Here is a 19,179-nt window from a genome sequence, read left to right as displayed (position 1 = left end):
ATTAAGTATCTAGGAATTAACCTAACCATGGATGTGAAAAACTTCTATCATGAAAACTGTAGTATGCTGGAGAAAGAGATTGAAGAGAATATTAGAAAAAGGAAAGACATCCCGTAATCCTGGATAGACAGAAATAATGTTATCAAAATGGCCATATTGCCAAAAAATGATATATAGATTTAATACAGTCCAATCAAAACACCAATAGTGTTTATCACAGAACTAGAAAAATCAATCCTAAAGTTTATATGGTACCAAAAGAGACTTAGGATGGCCATAATAATCCTGAGTAACAAGAGTAAAGCAGGAGGCATTATAATCCTGCTTTTCAAGTAATATTACAAATCTACAGTGATTAAAAAAAACAACAACCAGTACTGGCACAAAAGCAGACACAGAGGATCAGTGGAACAGAGCTGAGGATGCAGAAACTACTCCAGGCACCTATCTTCAACAATGGTGCCCAAAACAAAACAAAACACCTCTGGGTGAAAGGTAAACTTTACCAAATGGTGTTGGGAAAACTGGATATTCACATGCAAAAGAATGAATCTAGATTCATATCACTCACCCTGTACTAAACTCAAATCAAACTAGATCAAAGACCTACATGTTGAAACAGAAACACTGGCTGCTCTAGAAGACAAAATAGGTAAAATTCTTAAAGATATAGCCAGAGGCAAGGACTTTCTAAATAGAACCCCAATTGCACAAGAAATCTCATTAATAATCAACAAATGGGATCATATCAAATTAAAAAGCTTTTGCCTAGCAAATAAAACAACCAACATAGGGAACAAACAATCTACAGGATGGGAAAATTTTTTCCTAGTCATTCATCAGACAGAAGAATATTATCTAAAATACTTAAAGAACTGAAAAACATTAGACCCACCAAAATAATAGGCCTAATAAAAACTGGACAATTAAAATGAATAGACACTTTTCAAAAGAAGAAGTACAAATGGTCAATAAGTACATGAAAAAATGTTGAGCATCTTTGATCATTAGAGAAATGCAAATCACTCCAACACCGAAAAGTCCATCTTACACCAGAAAGAAGGGCTATCTTCAAGAACTGAAAAAACAAAAAATCCTGGTGTTCTAAGGAAAAGGGAACTCTTCTACATTGTTGATGTAAATTAGAACAGCCACTAGGGTAATCAGTGTGGAATTTGCTGAAAAAGCAAGTAGAAATTCCATTTGACTCACCTATATCTCTTTTGGGTATCTTCCCAAAAGAGCTAAAGCCATTATATTATAGTGATACATGCATACTCATGTTTATAGCAGCAAAATTCATAATAGCTAAATCTTCAAAGCAATCTATTTGCCCATCAACAGATAAATGGTTAAAGAAAATTATCCCTCTATCTATCTATCTATCTATCTATCTATCTATCTATCTATCTATTTATCTATCTACTACTCTGCCATTAAGGAGGATAAACTTGAGTCATTTGTAGGAAAATGACTCAAAGGCACCTGAGATCATAATGCTAAGAGAAATAAATCAGACACTGAAGGTAAAATATCACATGGATTCTCTTATATGAGAAACCTGAAGTATAAATAATTTAAAGAGTAAAATATAGAAGGAAGGAAACAGGGAGGTAGACTTTGTAGAGATGGGAAGAGAATCTGGAGATGGGAGAAAATAGAGGGATGGGAGAGGAAAGGAGGTAAAAAGATTGAGATGTGATACATATATGCAGCAATTCCCATGATGAATATATTCATTATGTATCACAAATATATTCTAATAAAAAAGAAGATAGGGCAAGTTTGACAATTGTAGACTCTGAGCAATACAAAATCCCTGCCCTTCTCCAAGACCATCTTCTCTCCTAAAGGACTTGTTCTGGGACATAAGAAAATATTCTATTTTCTTCCTTCATTATCAAGAGAGAGAGCTTCTGATGGGCCAAGCTTCATTCATTAATTTATTCCACCACAATCTCTTCAGGGCCTACTTTTTGGCATAGCAAATGTCTTCAAAGTTGTGAGGGATCACCTTAGTAATTATGCCCAAAGCAGGCGGTAAGCAGTGCAGGCTGTAAAGAGTTCACCCCACAATTAGCTTGTTTTTAGAAACAAGTCAGGCCAAAGCCTACGTGATGAGGTCAGAGTGAATCAAACCCAAATTCTGTTCCCAAAGTTAAAACCTTCTTTACTAAAAAGACAAAGCTAATTATTAACTACAACCTATATGTCTGTTCTGTTCCTAATTCAAGAATGCTTTGTTTTTTCCTTTACAAGTCTTGCCTGCATAAGTAACATGTCCATAGCAACTACATGTCCTCTCACATAGCTAGCCCCTTTACCTTAATCTAATTATGATGTCATCAATAAATATCAGCAGCTCAGGGTGCTCAGAGCCTTTGCTTGTTCAGCCTTGCTTGCGTGAGCATTGGTCATCCTGGCTCCCAGTATCTCTGCCTCTTTAACTCGGTCTCTAAGTCGCTCTTCTTGGCATGCATCATAGCACTGAGTAGATCATCAGAACCTACTGCAGAGATCTCTGATAAAAGTGAAGCTCTTTATTGATTGCTCAGATGTCCATTAAAGCTCATAGTTTACTATCAAACCTATTGTGTGGCAGGTTGTAATCCATTTTACTGCAAGCAGATAGAGGGGCCTTCAAGAGCCCTGTGTAGTAGAATGAGTTCTGGGTTTGTGAATTAAATATGGCATCAGAAGAACAAGGCAACAAAGGATTGTGACCACTATGGAAGGGGTCAGGTGTAAGAGGCCTAACAATCCAGGAATGTCAACTGAAACAATGGTACCAGTGAGGATCCCAGATGTAGACTCCTGTTCAGGGTCAGGATCTTCTTTGAGAAAAAGAGAAACCAACAGAGTAGGGCAGGACCTGAAGGACCTGGGGAGCAAACGTGAGTCTCAGGCAAGGATTGGGCATAAGGATCAAGCAGAGGTCCAGGTACCTGATATAAGGAGCAAGAAGAGCATTGATTTCAGAAAAAGGAAAAGTACCCTGCCTTGATCAGGAATAAAATTTAGGTAGAAGCAAGGAACTTGCCAATAATCAGAACGTTGAGATAGAAATGCTTAAATTCTACTGAGATCAGAACCCTTTCTTTGTGTTCCATGAAACTGTACTTATGTATTAGGGTACTGAAGAAAAGTAGAATTAATTGAAACTGTAATTATTAGGTAGGCTAATAGGGTCATAGATAGGAGAGTCCACAACAGCTGTCTAAGCACTAAACAGCTAGTGGATCTAGTAGTTGCTCAACACAAGAAGATGGAAGCTGTAGAACATGATTGAGGAAGGATGCAATGCCTATTGAAGGTCAAAGGCCTGGAAGTTTAGTGGAGGGTCACCACTGCAGTTTGCGTTAAAAAGCTGAAGAAACAAGAAACCCATGTCCAAAGGCATCAGTAACCACTGGAGCTCTTTGGAAACAGGGACATTTCTGTCTTCTTTTCCTGTTTATTCTATCCAGGCTATATGTCTATTGGGTGTGGGTCCAAGGTGGGTCTTCTTCCCTTAGTTTGTTGACCTACATATCAATCATCCACAGATGCAACCAGATCTGTGCTTTACTAATCTTGTAGGCATTTCTTATTTCATCCAAGTTGACAATTCATCCCTTGTCAACTTGACAAGACACATCTCCTTAAATCATACTTAATCTCCATATACAATAGTAAGTTAATAATTACACTTAGCATGATGCAACTGTACTGTAAACAAATGGGAATGGACTAATTCCCTCTCCAGAATAGAAGGCAGAGTTTTCTTCGGGTGATACTTATTTTTCTCTTGACATTCCATTACTTCAACATTATACTGTGAATTTAACAATACATAACTACAAATATTAAGTCAATTAAAGTTACGTTGCAAAGGAAGAAAACAAGGATATCAACTTGATATATGTGTATATATGAACAAGCATATTAACACTATATGAAAGAAATAAAAACAATTAGCCTTAGTTTTGTAACTAGTTATGTGGTCATAGCTAGTATTTATAACTATCTTCTACTACCTCTTCTGTATTGTCCTGACCTTCAGCAAGCACCACACCAGGTCTTGTTTTTTTCCTGGTGGGTAATGCATACCTTCATTCCTGAAGGTTCTGAGCCACTTGACACTCTGCCTAGATTGGGTTGTTGTAGCTTTCCACTGTCCTTAATAACAGAGCATTGAAAGATTCCCTATGGGATCTCCTGAACTCCAAACATATTTTTCCTTATCTCCATTGTGGAGTAGTAGTTCAGTTTCTCTTTGGTAGTCTGGATTAGTAATCCTTGCCAATAGTGTTACTCTCTCTTTTTAGCCTGTTAACTCAGAGGCATGAGGAGCCCAAAATAGCCAGGGGGAAATCTTAGCTTTCAGTTCAATGTAGTAATTGTTCTACCTCCTGGTAGAAGCCTTCCTCACTCTGTAACTAAAATTTCTAGGCCATCAGAGCATAAGGTGGCAAGAACAGAAGGCAAAAATCTTGCTAATAGGCCATTAGGACTAATGGTGAGTGTTAAAAATTCCATTTGCACTCCTTGATTTCTGGAACCATGAGTCTTAGCTATGGGAGAAAGAGTACCATATATTGGGCACTGATTATGAGCATGTACCACCTGAAGAACAGAGCATGTACAGCCTTCTAGAGAACACCACCTAGCTGGCACTGTAATTGCATCTTCAAAAGATCACCTTACTGTTCTATCAATCCAGTTGTTTCTGAATGGTGTAAGACCAGTGAATTCCATAAGTATGACCCCATTGCTGCACTTCTTTGGCCATGAAGTACATTCCTTGGTCACAAGCAATGCTGGGTAGAATACCATGATGGTGGATAAGGTATTCTGTAAATCCATTCATGGTAGTATTAGCAGAAGCATTACTTGCAAGAAAGGTGAATTCATAAGTGTCTATTCCCATAAGGACAAAGTTCTGCCTTTTCCATGATGGAAGTGGTCTAATATAGTCAACCTGCCACCAAGTTAAAGGATGAGAACCCCCAGGAAATGGTGCTATATCAGGGACTCGGTGTTGGTCTCTGCTGCTGCCGGCATCAGGCATTCAGCAGTGGCTGTAACCATATCAGCCTTCGTGAGTGGAAGTTCATGTTGTTTAGCCTATGTGTAATCTCCATCATGCCATGATGGACACTTTGCTCATGAGCCTATTGTGCAATGATGGGGTGACTCAGGACAGTGGTTGACTTCTGTCCACCGAATGGACCATCCTATCCACTTGATTATTAAAGTCTTCCACGGAGTCTACCTTTGGCTGAGCATTCATCCTCCTCCATTAGGAGGAGTATCTTCACATCCTTCCTCCATAAGGAGAGGCCTATCTATGTACTTTTCCCTCAAATGTCCTTGTCATCAAATTTTTGGTCATGTTCCTCTCAAATCCCACATCTGGCAATTTTTTCTTCTAAGCAAAATGTACAACAGGATACACAGCCTAAAGTTTGGCTCACTGTGAAGAATTCCCTTCCTCACTGTCCTGAAAGGCTGCCCTAGAAAGGGGCTGTGGTGCTTCAGCTTCACTTTGGGTGGTACTTGCATTACATGTGGAACCATCTGGAAATGAGACACTAGTCTTTTCTTCCCTTGACAACTGATCATAGAGTGCACCTTAGGAGGCCATAGGTGTATGCTGTGGGACAGAATGCAGTATAACAAAAAAGGAAACCATAGGGATTTGGGCCACCTCTTCATGTAACTTACTTATACATTCAGGACCTGTTTGAGCCCAGTCATTTATATAACCACTTCCATTTGATGATGGACTAAGGCTGTGCATGTCCAACTTTATGACTCAGTGGGTTAGACAGTAACCAGTTTATTATGGGCAGCTCAGGTTGCATGGTAACCTGGTATTTCATGGTCAAGCATTCAGTTTCCACTATGGCTCAGTAGCAGGCCAGGAGCTATTTGTCAAAGGGAGGGTAGTTACCTGAATATGATGGGATAGCCTTGCTCCAAAATCTTAAGGATCTCTGCTGTGACTCACCTATGAAGGGCTACCAGAGTCTCCTTATCATTTATTGACAGCTCAAATACCATTGGATCTGCTGGTTCATATGGTCCAAGTGACAGAGAAGCCTGTACAACAGCTTTGACCTATTTCAGAGCCTTCTCTTACTCTGGGACCTGCTCAAAACTAGCAGGCTTCTGAGTCACGTGGTAAATGGTTACACAGCCATGGGAGGAATGTGTTGCTTACAAAATCCACATAGAGCCACTAGGTATTGTGCCCCTTCCTTAGTTGTAGAAGGGGCTAGATACAGCAAATTATCCTCCCATTAAAAGGGCTACCTCTTGATATGCCCCACATCACTCTACTTCTAGAAATTTCACTGGGGTAAAAGGCCTTTGAATTTTAGTTGAATTTATTTCCTATCCTCTGACATACAAATGCTTTACCAGTAGGTTCACAGCGATTGCTCACCACTTGCTTGCTTGGTCTAACCAGCAAATGTCATCAATGTGATACACTAGTAGAATATTTTGTTGAAGACAAAGACAATCACATTATCTGTGAACTAAGTTTTGACACAGGGCTTGAAAGTTGATACAGGTAGGACAGTAAAAGTGTATTGCTGGTCTTGCCAGCTAAAAGCAAATTTCTTCTGCAGGGTCTTATGGATAGGTATGGACAAAAAGGCATTTACTAAATCAATAGCTGTATACCAGGTCGCAGAAGATGTATTAATTTGTTCAAGAAAACAATCACATTTGGTATAGCAGTTGCTATTGGGGTCACTACTTGATTAAAATTATGGTAATCCATCATTGTTCTCAAAGATCCATCCATATTCTGCACAGACCAAATAGGAGAGTTAAAGGGGAATGTGGTAGAAACCATCTCTCTTGAATCTTTCAAGTCTTAGATGGTGGCAGTACTCTCTGGAAGCCTTCTAGGGATGCAATATTGTCTTCGGTTTCCTATTTTTCCAGGTAAAGGTAAATCTAATGGCTTCCATTTCACCTTCTTCACTATAATAGCCTTAACATCACAGGTTAGGGAATAGATTTGGGGATTCTGCCAATTTCTAAATATAACTACCTCCATTAGGCATTCTGGAACTGGGGAAATAACCACAGGATGGATTTGGGGACCCACTGGATTCACTGAGGGCCAGACCCTGGCCCAGACTCCACAGATCACCTGGACTCCATAGGCTCTTACTTTCACTGGAAGGCCACAGTGATTTTTCAGAATGAGAGTTAGTTCAGAGCCAATGTCCAGTAGTGCTCCAAGTGTCTGACCATTTTCTTTTTCTCATGCACCATTACTCTGATAAAAGGCTGTAGGTACCTTTATGGAAAGATAGGAGAAAGAGTGATAACATAATTTTTCATTATGCATGAGGGTCTTTCCTCAAGAAGACCCAGCCTCTTCTTTATTCAAAGCATTTGGAGCCTGTAAACTAGCTCATCTGAGATTGGTTGAGGAGTTGTTTTTCCTTGTTACTATAATTTGAAATATATTTTTGTTCAGTTGCCCTGAATTTTTTCTGTTGATATGATAAATCTAGTAAAAATTTAGCGGGCTTTCTCTTTCGCTTTTGGGAACACAATGCTTATTGTCCAGTGCCATAGGTTTACACATAGGCCATTCAGGTCATTGCTTTGCTTCTGCTGTCTAGTACAGTAACTACTCCCACCTTTCCTTTGGCAGTTGAGCACTGGCACCTGTCCCCTGCCACTCCAGGATATAATTATACCCATCACATTTGAGTTTCCCAATTGAGTGACTGTTGTCTTCACCATAAAAGTCTAGCATAGAGAGAAGAGTAATAGAGCTTTCTAAGAATTCTGATGCTCTTCTCACAAATCTTTCTTCTGGTATCAGTGAAGAGTATGTGTTCTGGACCCTCTTGTTGTGGAGGATTATGTTTTACCTGGCAAATAATGCCACCATTTTAATTTCCCCGAGCCTTTGAATACCTTCATTGACACTAAACCAAGGAACATTAGACTTCACCAGCTCATTTGCCATGAGCCATGCTTTCATCAGTATCTCAACCAACCAACTAACCAACCAAATAAACTATTAGCACCTGTTTTTAAACTCCACAAACTGTGACATTCAATCCAGAATCTTTATTTAATGGGCCCACATTGAGAAATTCAGCTGGATTCACGGATATATGTCTACCACCATTATTTCACACCATTAAAATCCATTTTTATATTTGTTCTCCAGATCTCTGTTTTTGAAAATTAGAAATCTAAAAAAGTTCTTTAAGAATATAGCATCCCTCTTCTTGGGTTATGCTATGTATCTCACCGTTAGAACCCTTCTGAGATTTGACCCTGGTTATAGACCTAGAGATAAAAGTGGGTGGAGAGTATGGGTCCTGAGAAGCATCAACATTATCTCTCTTGGTACCTATATTAGGAAAAGTTATTACTATTTCCATAAGCAACACAGGGTTAGCTTCTCCAGGGAGAGGTAGAGTTGCCAGAGCCATAAGGGGTAAGGGTAGAGATGCCTCTGCCAATGAGGGTGGGAAGAGTTCTTTGTCTGGCAAAATTATTTCATCAGAATTTAGGAGTTCAGTGTTCCCAGCATGGTCAGGTTGCTCCTCAAAATCTCCATCCCAGTCTTTTTAGGGTAGCTCTCTCACTTTAACTGCAGATACCCTTCGAGACTGGGTATTAAACTTGCATTGTAATTCAGATAAGATCAGGCACTTTTAGGTTAGTATGGTTATAGACTAGGCTGTAATTCAGCAAATGACATTATGTGGGCTTATGTTTGGGTTTTGGCACCTTCAACCCTATGACTAAAGGAGAGAAGATTCTCCTTCAGGACACTTACAAGTCTTTAAATTATTTATGCTTGTCTGAAGCTAGGAATTTGAATCTTTGAGCTCATTATTTTCCTTTGTATTTTTACTCATCCAAAAATGTACGAAAGTATTATATATAGAGTCACTAAACTCTGCTCTTCTCACAAGTGGCAAATTAGGATAATCAAATAGATCTCTGTTGCGTATTGTTTTAAATATTTCATACCATGGGCTATCAGTACTTTTTCTACATTGTCAGAAGGAGAGATCATAGCAACTTCAGGTCTCATCAAATTAGAGCGCTATTTCCAGGAACCACTAAGCTGGTAAGAGAAATGCATCCTTAACAATTCTGTTTCTCTAGAACCACTGTCACTACCAAGATCTGTATTAGTTAGGGTTCTTGAGAGGAACCAGATTAATTGAAAATATATGTAAAATTATGTGAAGGGATTCATCAGGTAGGCTAACAGGATCAGAGGCAGGAGAGTCCACAATGGCTGTCTAAGCCCTGGAGAGCCAGTGGATCTACTAGCTGCTGAGCCCAAGAATATGGAAGCTGTAGAACAAGAAGGGTCAAGGATTCAGTGCCAGTCTATGGCCTGAAAGCCCTCTGGAGGTCACCAATGTGAATCTTCATGAAAAAGCAAAAGAACCTGGAAACAGATGTCCAAAGGCAACAGGAAAGACCAGAGCTCTTCAAAAACAGGGACATTTCCTTCTTTTTTCCCTTTTTATTCTGCCTGAGCTACAAGACTATTGGTTGATACCACCAAATCTAGTGTGGGTCTTCTTCCCTCATTTTGCTGGCCTGTATATGTCAATCATCCACAGATGCAACCAGAACTGTGCTTTACTAATCTGCTAGGTGTATCTTCATTCATTCATTCATGTAGAAGTATCTTGATTAAAAGAGCCAGATGGCATGGATGGGAGCTGGGCAGGTCCTGCCATTACTATCAGCTCCTTTTGGATTTTCATGATCCTAGACTTTTAATGACTGTTCCAGGCATTGAAAATGATTTCCATTGAGTGAATCAATCCAATCAGACTTGATATTTGGAAAATTTACAAGGCAGAAAATTTTAAATTTCACTCAGATTGGAGAAAGAGAAGAAGGACTGGGCTTCCTCTGGAAACAGGGATTTTTTGTTATTGAGCAAAGAAGCAAACTAGGAAATGACCTTGAAGGAGGTCACTGAAACCTGATCCTAGTTGAGTTAGGATACAGGTAGGCATTTGCCAACCTGAAGTGAGGTCTGCTCTCCCCAGATAGCAAAGCTCTTTGCACAGCTAAGGGCTCACTGGAGGAGCCCTGATGGGCACAGACCCTGCAGATGAGTGAACAGGAGATAGTCCCATCACTGGCCCATAAGCCAAGCAGGCAGGGTCTTCAGTGGTGCAGGAACGAATTGCCAGCAGGTCCTCCCTTCTGGGTCCCTGAGGTCAGCCTTCCAAGCAGCCAGACATGTCTCTGGTGTTCAGTGATGGTTATCAAGCTCTTCAGAGCATGGAGCCATCCAAGCACAAAGATCAGCCTACGGATGAGTACAGGTAAACAGAAATGCTGGTGCCCAGCACTGGCTTGAGGGGCTAGATTAAAGATGAGGAAAAAAACACCCAGAGATCTGAGTCTCCTCTGAGAGGGGAGGAGCCAGTGAGGCAGTAGGTGGTCCTGTGCCTTCAAAGGCTATGGAGAGCAAGAGTGATCCCCTACCTCTTTACTGAGTGAGTACATATTTGTGGCAGCAACTGGACCTTGCCCTGATGCTTTATTCAGAGAAGTCATACATCCAGCCCTGGGTCAGAAGAGTATCTAAGATATTACACACTCTTGGGACTTGGGTTGGTATCTTTAAATGTTTACAAATAGGTATTTACAGGTGAGATGTGTGAGCTCTCCCTTGCTGTGACAAAATACCTGAGAATATTAACTCAAAGGATGAAAGGTTTATTTTGACTCATAGTTTCAGAGGCTTCAGTTTATGGTTGACTGGCTCCATGGTTTTTTGCCTGTGGCAAGGCTGGAGGAAAGCTGCTCACCTCATGACAACCAGAAAAGGGAGAGAGAGAGAGAGAGAGAGAGAGAGAGAGAGAGAGAGAGAGAGAGAGAGAGAGAGAGAGAGAGAGAGAGAGAGAGAGAGAGTGCCTGCCTTTCCTGGAGGATTTCCTCCTCCTTCTGCTATCATTTCATCCAGGTCCCACATTCTGCCCTCCTGGCAGTTTGCTGTTCCTTATGCCAATGACCACTGGAAACTCCCTCACAGACATACCCAGAAGGGTGCTTTACTAATTTCCTAGGTGTTTTTCAGTGCAGTCAAGTTGGCAATCAAGATTAACCATCAGCTTCCCTTAGGAGCTGTGATGACCACTTACATTACATGATCTATAAAGGTCACAAAACACATGTATTCACATCTTTGGATGAACAGCTACTCCAGGTAAACAGCCAGGCTGGCCCATCTCATGCAATGGCCAAATTCTGCTGCTCTGGGGCTGGAAGGCAACAGACTTCAGTTCAACATTCTGGCAGGCAGAGTCACTGTGGTTGTGCTTTATTCTCACATGCTGAGCCAACTTAGTGCTCCAGACTGGAATGTGTTAATACAATGTCAAAAGATGCTTAGACTAGGAGAGAGTATAATAAGGTAGTAATCCCAGACACCTGCCTAAGTCTTTTCACTTTTTAAAACTATAATGACAACTAATAGCTCCACTTGATTCTCATAATAATCCCATGGAGGAAGTCAAGTCATTATTATCTTAATCATTTGAGGGAGCTAAGGCCCAGGGGGGTTGAATAACTTGCTTGAGGCCACACAGCTGACACAGCTCAGGTACTTCTTGGCACACTGGAGACTCCAAAAGGCAAGGACGTATTTCAGACCCTCATGGGTGCTTGTGTGTGTGTGTGTGTGTGTTTGTTTGTTTTGTACTCTCTTCCATGAGATCATTTAGGAGAAATGAGCAGTGTTGCTGGCCTCATTGCCTACACTGAGACCCCCATGCTGATTTTCTACAAAGATTTTGGGTTTTGGATTCTTCAACTGAAGGATGTTGATGCCTGAGACTCTTTTCTCTTTCTCATTTCATTCACAGCTTTAATCCTTGGCAAGAACCTTAATTTCTATCTAAGCTCTTGTTCTATGTAAGACACTGTTACTAGTGCTATACTAATTCTTACTCATTTAGATTTTATAATAACCCTCTGAGGGAAAATGATCATCTTTATTTTGCAAGTATAAACCCAGGCCAAGGACATAAACCATCATCCAAGGTCACACAGTCAGGAAGTTGCAGAGGTGGGATTTGCATGTAGTTTGGCAGGCTTGAGAGTCAGCTGTCCTAGCCACCATACTCTGTCAAGTCTTTTACACTGAAGCAGAGGTTTGTAAGCCACAGTGTTCCTTAGAGTCTCCTCTCAGATGTTCTATCTAGCAGGTTTGAAGTAGAGGCTGAGAATCTGCATTTCTAAAGAAGGATCCTATTCATGCTGGGGGTGGGGACCTCACACTTTGAGAAGCACTGATGTAGGAGATCCCAGTGCAGTGACTTGTGAATCAACTGGGTGGGTTTTTGAAAACCGAAGACTGTAAGACCCATTCTAGATGCTTTGGTTTAATAGGAGGAGGGCCTAGGAATCTTTAGGTTTACAAAGACCCACAGGAATACAACCTACTGTAGAGACTTGGGTTGACCTCTTAATACTCAGTTGCCCATCTAGAAGGTAAACCTAAGAATTGGTCTACCTATGTGGGGTTGTTGACTAGCTCAAATGAGGAAAAAATGTGAAAGGTCTTTGTAAAGATCATTCTTCATCATAAGGACTAGTTACAATAATGCTTCTACCAAGTTTAGCACACAGTGATTGCTCAGTAGAGTGTGATCTATGTGTTTTAAAAATAATTATGATATATTGTCTTTCATTCAGGCTACTAGTTGTATCTGGAATCCTTGGCTGATTAACCCACCTTGATAGACTCCCTCTCACTTCTGAGAGCTTCTCTGTTCCTTGAACTAGTTCAATTCTTTCTCTACTTCACTATATGCTGGTTGATCTTGTTTTGAGCATCTGTCCATGTATCTATGATGTCAGACTCTTGTTATTTATCTTGTTTGTCTAATTTTTGATAAAAGCAACATGAAAAAATAACAACTCTTGTGCCTCTGTTTAGAATTTTGCAAAACAGTTTAATATGCTCTGTCTCACTGGACAAAGAAGCCATATAGAAAAAAAAGTCCTTTGCATTAAATTTCCAAACTCTAGTGTTGGAGTGAGGACTCACCTGGTCTATATGCCAGTCTTCTACTGGACTACAGAGAGAGAAATGTTTTCTCTGTTTTTTCCTTGGGATAAAGTTTGATTATTCACACCAAAATTTTAAATTGAATTCTAGTAAGTTTTTCAGTTACTTTTTGCCGTACCAAATCTTTCTAACCAAATATATAGTTTGCCTTATCACTTATTCAAGATTTCTATACACTTTGGTCAAACATTATCATTTTTTTGGATATGTGGCATACATATTCCTTATGAAGTTTATTTTTAGACATCTGATATCATATATATACATACATATATATACATATATACATATATACACATACATATATACACATATACACATATATATACATATATACATATATACATACATATACATATATACATATATACATATATATACATATATACATGTATACATATATATACATATATACATATATACATATATATACATTTTTTTTTGGTACCAGGGATTGAACTTAGGTCCTTGTGCTTGTGAGGTAGGCAATGGAAAAACTGAGCTAAATCCCTGGCCCTGATATCCTATATTTTATCTTTATTATATGGGCTCATTTTCTCATTTTGTTCCCCTGGATGATTATTGCTGAATTATAGAAAATTTATTTATTTTGTAAATGTATTAATTGTGATAAAAATTTTATAAGCAATTACTTTAGCTAAATCCTATTTTCAAATAATCATTTTTTCTATAAATTCTCTTACATTTCATAGGCATAAAAACTATATAATTTTCAAATAATAATAGTTTTTTATTCTTTCCAACAATTTAATCTAAACTATTTTCTTATTGCTTTGGCATGAATACTTTAAAGAATTTGAGAAAATGAAAAAATTGACTTCACTTTACTTTTTATTGGCAAGACTAAATATGCTCTGAAGACTAAGTCACTTGGATAAAGTTAAGCTTCATGTCTTGCCACAGTCTTTAAAACAAAACGTTTTGAAAGGCCAGCTTGCTCTGGTAGGTTCTTAATATGTGGTTGGGATATTCTTTAAACTTGTTCAGCAGCAAACAGGAAACAAAGAAGATACACTTTCCACATCTAAGTAGCCAGTGTTCCCTGGCTTGATAGCAGGAAGTAAGCAAAGTTTACTTCTGGAACATTGAAATAAATCTAACTGAAATTAATTTACTGACTGAAATAAATTCACTGACAATATGATCAAGTTTACCTTTCCTCGGGGAAAAAGAAGTACTGGGGATTGAACCCAGGGTCTTCACCCTGAGCTACATCCTCAACCTTTTTTATTTTGAGATAAGTTCTTGCAAAGTTGCACAAGCTGGGCTCAAACTTATGATCCTATTGCCTCAGCCTCCTAGCATGCCAGTATTTACCACCATGCCTGGCTAAGCTTACCTATTTTTTTTGCATTGATAGTAGTTGGTGTGTTTTTCATAAATATAGCAAAAGTGTAATTGTGTGGCACTTTGTTTTCTGTGTTCTTTGGAATGATATGATTGTCAATTTTAGGAAAAATAATGATTTCTTTTGATGAATATTTGAACATGTGAGTAATTAAAGTATAGGCAAGTACTGTAGAAGTTTAAAACTTTAAAGGAGGCCAGAGTTTAAATGAAGAAACTGAGGCCTAGAGAGCTGAAATAACTTAGAAAAGTTCACACAGGCAGCAGTTATAGAAGATAAATAGGAGCTGGATTTCTTGACTCGAATTCATCTATAGTATATTCCGACAATTTCTAAAACACTTCTTGTAGATGATTACCATTTTGTTGACGTAAGATATGGGCAAATAGGCTCAATTCTACTGAATAGGGCCACCTCATTTGTGACTTGGAGAAATAAGGAATAGCTATGCAAAGAGAAGTTGGATCTTCTGGGTAAGAAGGCTTCTTCTGAGGTATCAGAGGCCAGGTTTTTGCATGTGGTCTCACCTGTGGCCAGAGGCTGGACGTGGGCAGTGGAGTTTCACTGGAATAGTCTTGAATTAGAGTTGCAGGTGTTCCTGGCTGTTTTGGCTCTGGCTGTATAACAAGGAAGCCTGCGCTATGATTATCCTGGAGAGTCGATGATGTTCTTAATATTCTTTAATGTCCCTTTTTGTGTAATTTGGCTAGACTCGACTCTCTTGATTACAATAAAGAAGCATAATTTATTCAGTTTTAGTAATATAATAATAACCAATATTGTAAGGTATTTTACATTATATAACATTATTATGTACACAAAATAATAGTAACATTGTTGTGCCCGGTACTCTTCTAAGCTTTTATCATGTATTGATTTATCTAATCTTCACCTCCATCCTTAGAATTTTGCTACTATTATCCTCATTTTAACAAAGAGAAAACCAAAATTTCGAGATGATAGGGTGCTTGAAATCACAGCAAACAAGAGGAGTTTTGAATTTAAACTTTGGAGCTTTGATTTTGTGGTCCATGATTTGATGCCCTGGGACTCTGCCACCTGCCAATCTTATGAGATAGGTGCTGTTATTATTACCATTTTCCAGAAGCAGAGGTAAGGTACATTCAGAGAAGTTCATTGGAGGTAGTTGTTTGGCTGGTAAGTAAGAGGGCACAAATGGACTAAAGATATCCACACTCTACATCCCAGAGGTCTTTTCCTTATACCCACTGCTGGTCAGAATTTCACTCTATTATTTGTACATTCATTTATTCATACTATCAACTATTCAAACATCTATCCACTCATTCAGCTATATTATTCCTTTGAAAATACTCTGGTCTTTTCTATTTGTAGAAGAATATGGAGCTTGTGGTCCCAGGGCCGCTTGCTATAATGTGCTGAGACCCACACCTCATTTCCTTTGGGGCCCTATAGAGGTGTAGCATGGCCCATAAACCATCTCTGCTCATATCTCATGATTTTTGCAAATTAATGATCTAAGTAAAATGGACCATTGGCTTTAAAAGTGTGTAATAAAAAATGATAATAAATGCTAGGCTGAGGATCATAATGGAAAAACAATTGTTTGGGGTATTTTGCCATGGTACAGTTCTCCAGCCTGAGTGCATTATGTAGAACTGGCTGGGGTTTTTTTGGGGGGGGGGGTCCTATGTTCAATGCCTTGAGTCTTCACACTTGGCTGGGTGCAGAATAAGAACTGCCTGTGGAGTCAGAAGAGGCTTAAATCCAAGGCCTGCCAATAGGCATATCAATTAGTCAGTGACCCAGAAATTCTTGGAAGAATGATTTTTGTGCTTCCTTCTATGTCCTTGAGGGCTCCTTCTCTACCTTTCTTCCTTTCACCATTCCTTAGTAAAAAGTTGGAAGAGCTGGGAATTTTGCCAAGGAAGGTTTAGAAAAACAAAAGTTAACTGCTATAGCCTTGAGAAATAAATTGGTCCATGAGGCAAAGGAAAAAAATCAAAGATCTTGGGAGAAAAATGAAGAGACAGTTTCAATTATAACCGTTAGCAGGTTTAGATCCAACTTTGGGCCAAAATGTCAAGCAGACAGATGTTCTTGTAATTTGGTTTCCATAATAAATGTTGTACTTGTGAAAATATTTTAATGACATTTCAGCTCTTTACCAGCTCTCAAATTCTAGAAGATTTTCCAGGTCAGGCGAGTACTATTTGCACCATCTCACCCACTGACCTCTTTCATTCTGTTGGGGCTCATGGAGAACATTAAACTTGAAGATACAATTATTGCCTAATAAAGTATTGATTTCCTAAGAAACCCTATAACATTTTCTCCTTCATAATTAGCATTTACAAGGAATACATCCAAGAACTTTTATAGAGGATAACCACCTATTGCCACTTGAATGAGACACTGAGTACTTTAGTTAAAGAATAAACAACATTAGAAAGTAGTTTCAATTCAAAGATTTGCAAATTAGTTGCGTAGTATATATAAGGGTTCTCACAATGTCTTAGCTCAGATTAAAAAAATTGTTCTATACGTAATATAAGCTAGTCTTGAAGATATCATTTAAAGGCAAATTCAATTATCTTCTCACAACTGATAGGCACTTCAGTTTTGGTTGGCGATGTGACAGCTTACTGAACAGTTTTCAGTAGTTAAAGCATTAGAAACAAGAGAAATGTGCACTTATAAAATGAAAGACCTCCTAAAATAAAATATATTCAAGTAAAATTTAAAGTTAATTTCTGCTATGTAGTGGTTATTTAGTGCCTCTAGTGAAGACTTTGAATATATCCAGGGGAGGAAAAAGAAGATTTATTTAAAAAGTTATCTTGACAAGACATTTTTCCATGTGTTTCTGGGTTTCTCCTGATGAAATTGAGGGAGTGCTTTAATGTCCTTCATATATTGTGTTGAACTTCTCTCCTGAATGTATTGAAGTTAGAGTTGGGAGAGCTTCAGACCTAGGATTTCTGGATCTTGAGAAAGAGCGTGCTAACCTCAATAGACCACCAGCCAACCTGCACTCCACTTCTGATCACACCAATGATAAATTCTGCTACTTAAATATAGTGCTTGCCTTTGGCTCTGTACTTCACCTCTGATGTCTGGGCAGCAACTTGGAATTGGCCTTAAAATCAAGGAGACATGATATCATTTATTCCTTCTGTATACTGACCCCCCTCTGTAGAAGGCATTAATTCAATTAACAGAAGGATTGCTGAGCTTTCCCCATGTCCTCAGGACTATGTTGAGTGGGGTGTGGAGTCAGTGTGGGACTGGAGACTCCTGTCCTTAGGTTGTGGGCAATAACAATCCAACTTCATGTACACAGATGACTGATCATGCAGCTATATAGGTAGAGATTTTGTTCATCCTCTCTGGGCCTGAAAGGGTGGCTCCTTATTTCTTTAACCAACTAACTTGAATCATCCTTTAAGATATAGTTCAAATCCTCTTCCTTCCAGGAAGCTTTAGCTAAACCTGAAACACATAGATTTAGTATTTTCCAGATATGTTAGGATGATCTTTTCTTAGGTATGGCTCAGTTATTATAATCTGGCTCAAGGATTAGTTATAGTCCTCTTCATATCCCAGGACCTGGCAACTATCTCTTCTTTCATTTTTTATTTTTGGTAACTATCTCTTAATGGCAATAGATAAACACCTGGTGGGTACTCACGTCCACCCTCTCTGCACACCTATGGAACAGTCTTCTTGAGGCTAAGGACTTATGACTGCTTTACATTATATTATAGTTATATGGTTATATGTTGTATTTCTAATATAGTGAAGGATTAGCAGTTCTTCACAGCAAAAAGTCACATGTTTGAACCCAGGGCCTACCATATGTTGGCCAAGGGACTTGGGCATTTTACTGACATGACATTTAAAAATTTATATGACAGCATTTGGTAAGGATCTATATTATGTAACTATTATTCTCTATCCCTATCACACCTTGATGGAAGGAAAAATATCTAGAATTATGCACCTTACACATGGTAGATACTAACAAATAATAGATGAAAAGATAAATTTATTGTACAGACAATCAGTGTAATATAAGTTCAGAGAAAAGCAGTCCATAATTAACTAGCCCATACTCTTCTGTTGTATTGTGGGAACAGAGACAAGGAAATTTCAGTATCTATCACATCACATGTGCTAATATTTGATTAGCCACAGCAAGTCACATGGCTAATCCCATAATCAAGGGATGAGTAAATTCATGCTACCTACTATGCAGTCAAAATAAGGGAATGGACATTTCCCTGTTGTAGGCAAGTAAGGTATGGAATCAATAATTCATTTCCACAGGTAATAACTGGCAGAGCTGGCAATGAATCTACATCTGTTTGACATTAGTACACAAGATCTTATTCTTTATCATATACAATCTCCAGAAAGAGAGAAAGAGGTTTCGGGTGGAGGAACAGCACATAAAAAAGGAATATTAGAAGGAGGACGAAGAGGCTGACCACTTGGAACAAAGAAAATGGTGAAAATATTAGAGTTGACCAACTACAAAGTGCCTTGAAAGCAGTGGCTACAATGCAAAATTTGTAAACCTCATAATTTTATTAGTGAGCCTGTCATGAAATCTCAGACATCCTTCAGTGACGTGGGTAACATTTGTTCTAAATTTCATGTACCCAGAGGCTCTGCTAGTCCATATGGCTCATCTATGGAGATTAGAAAAAGGTTTCCTGTATTTGGCAGTCTCTCAACA

At 38.8% G+C, this 19,179-nt stretch overlaps 1 pseudogene; it reads right to left on the bottom strand.

Annotated features, from left to right (window-relative positions):
- Window positions 1–4,407: 4,407 nt before the first annotated feature.
- The window catches only part of LOC110350263 (uncharacterized), a 122,300-nt pseudogene continuing 107,528 nt past the window's right edge, over window positions 4,408–19,179 (bottom strand).

Source organism: Heterocephalus glaber, unplaced genomic scaffold (genome assembly GCF_053883595.1).
Source record: "Heterocephalus glaber isolate CG9 unplaced genomic scaffold, H.glaber_assembly_v1.0 deba00001457, whole genome shotgun sequence".
Classification (NCBI taxonomy): Eukaryota; Metazoa; Chordata; class Mammalia; order Rodentia; family Bathyergidae; genus Heterocephalus; species Heterocephalus glaber.
The sequence above is the reverse complement of the archived record's forward strand: the minus strand, read 5'-3'. Positions and strand labels throughout refer to the sequence as shown.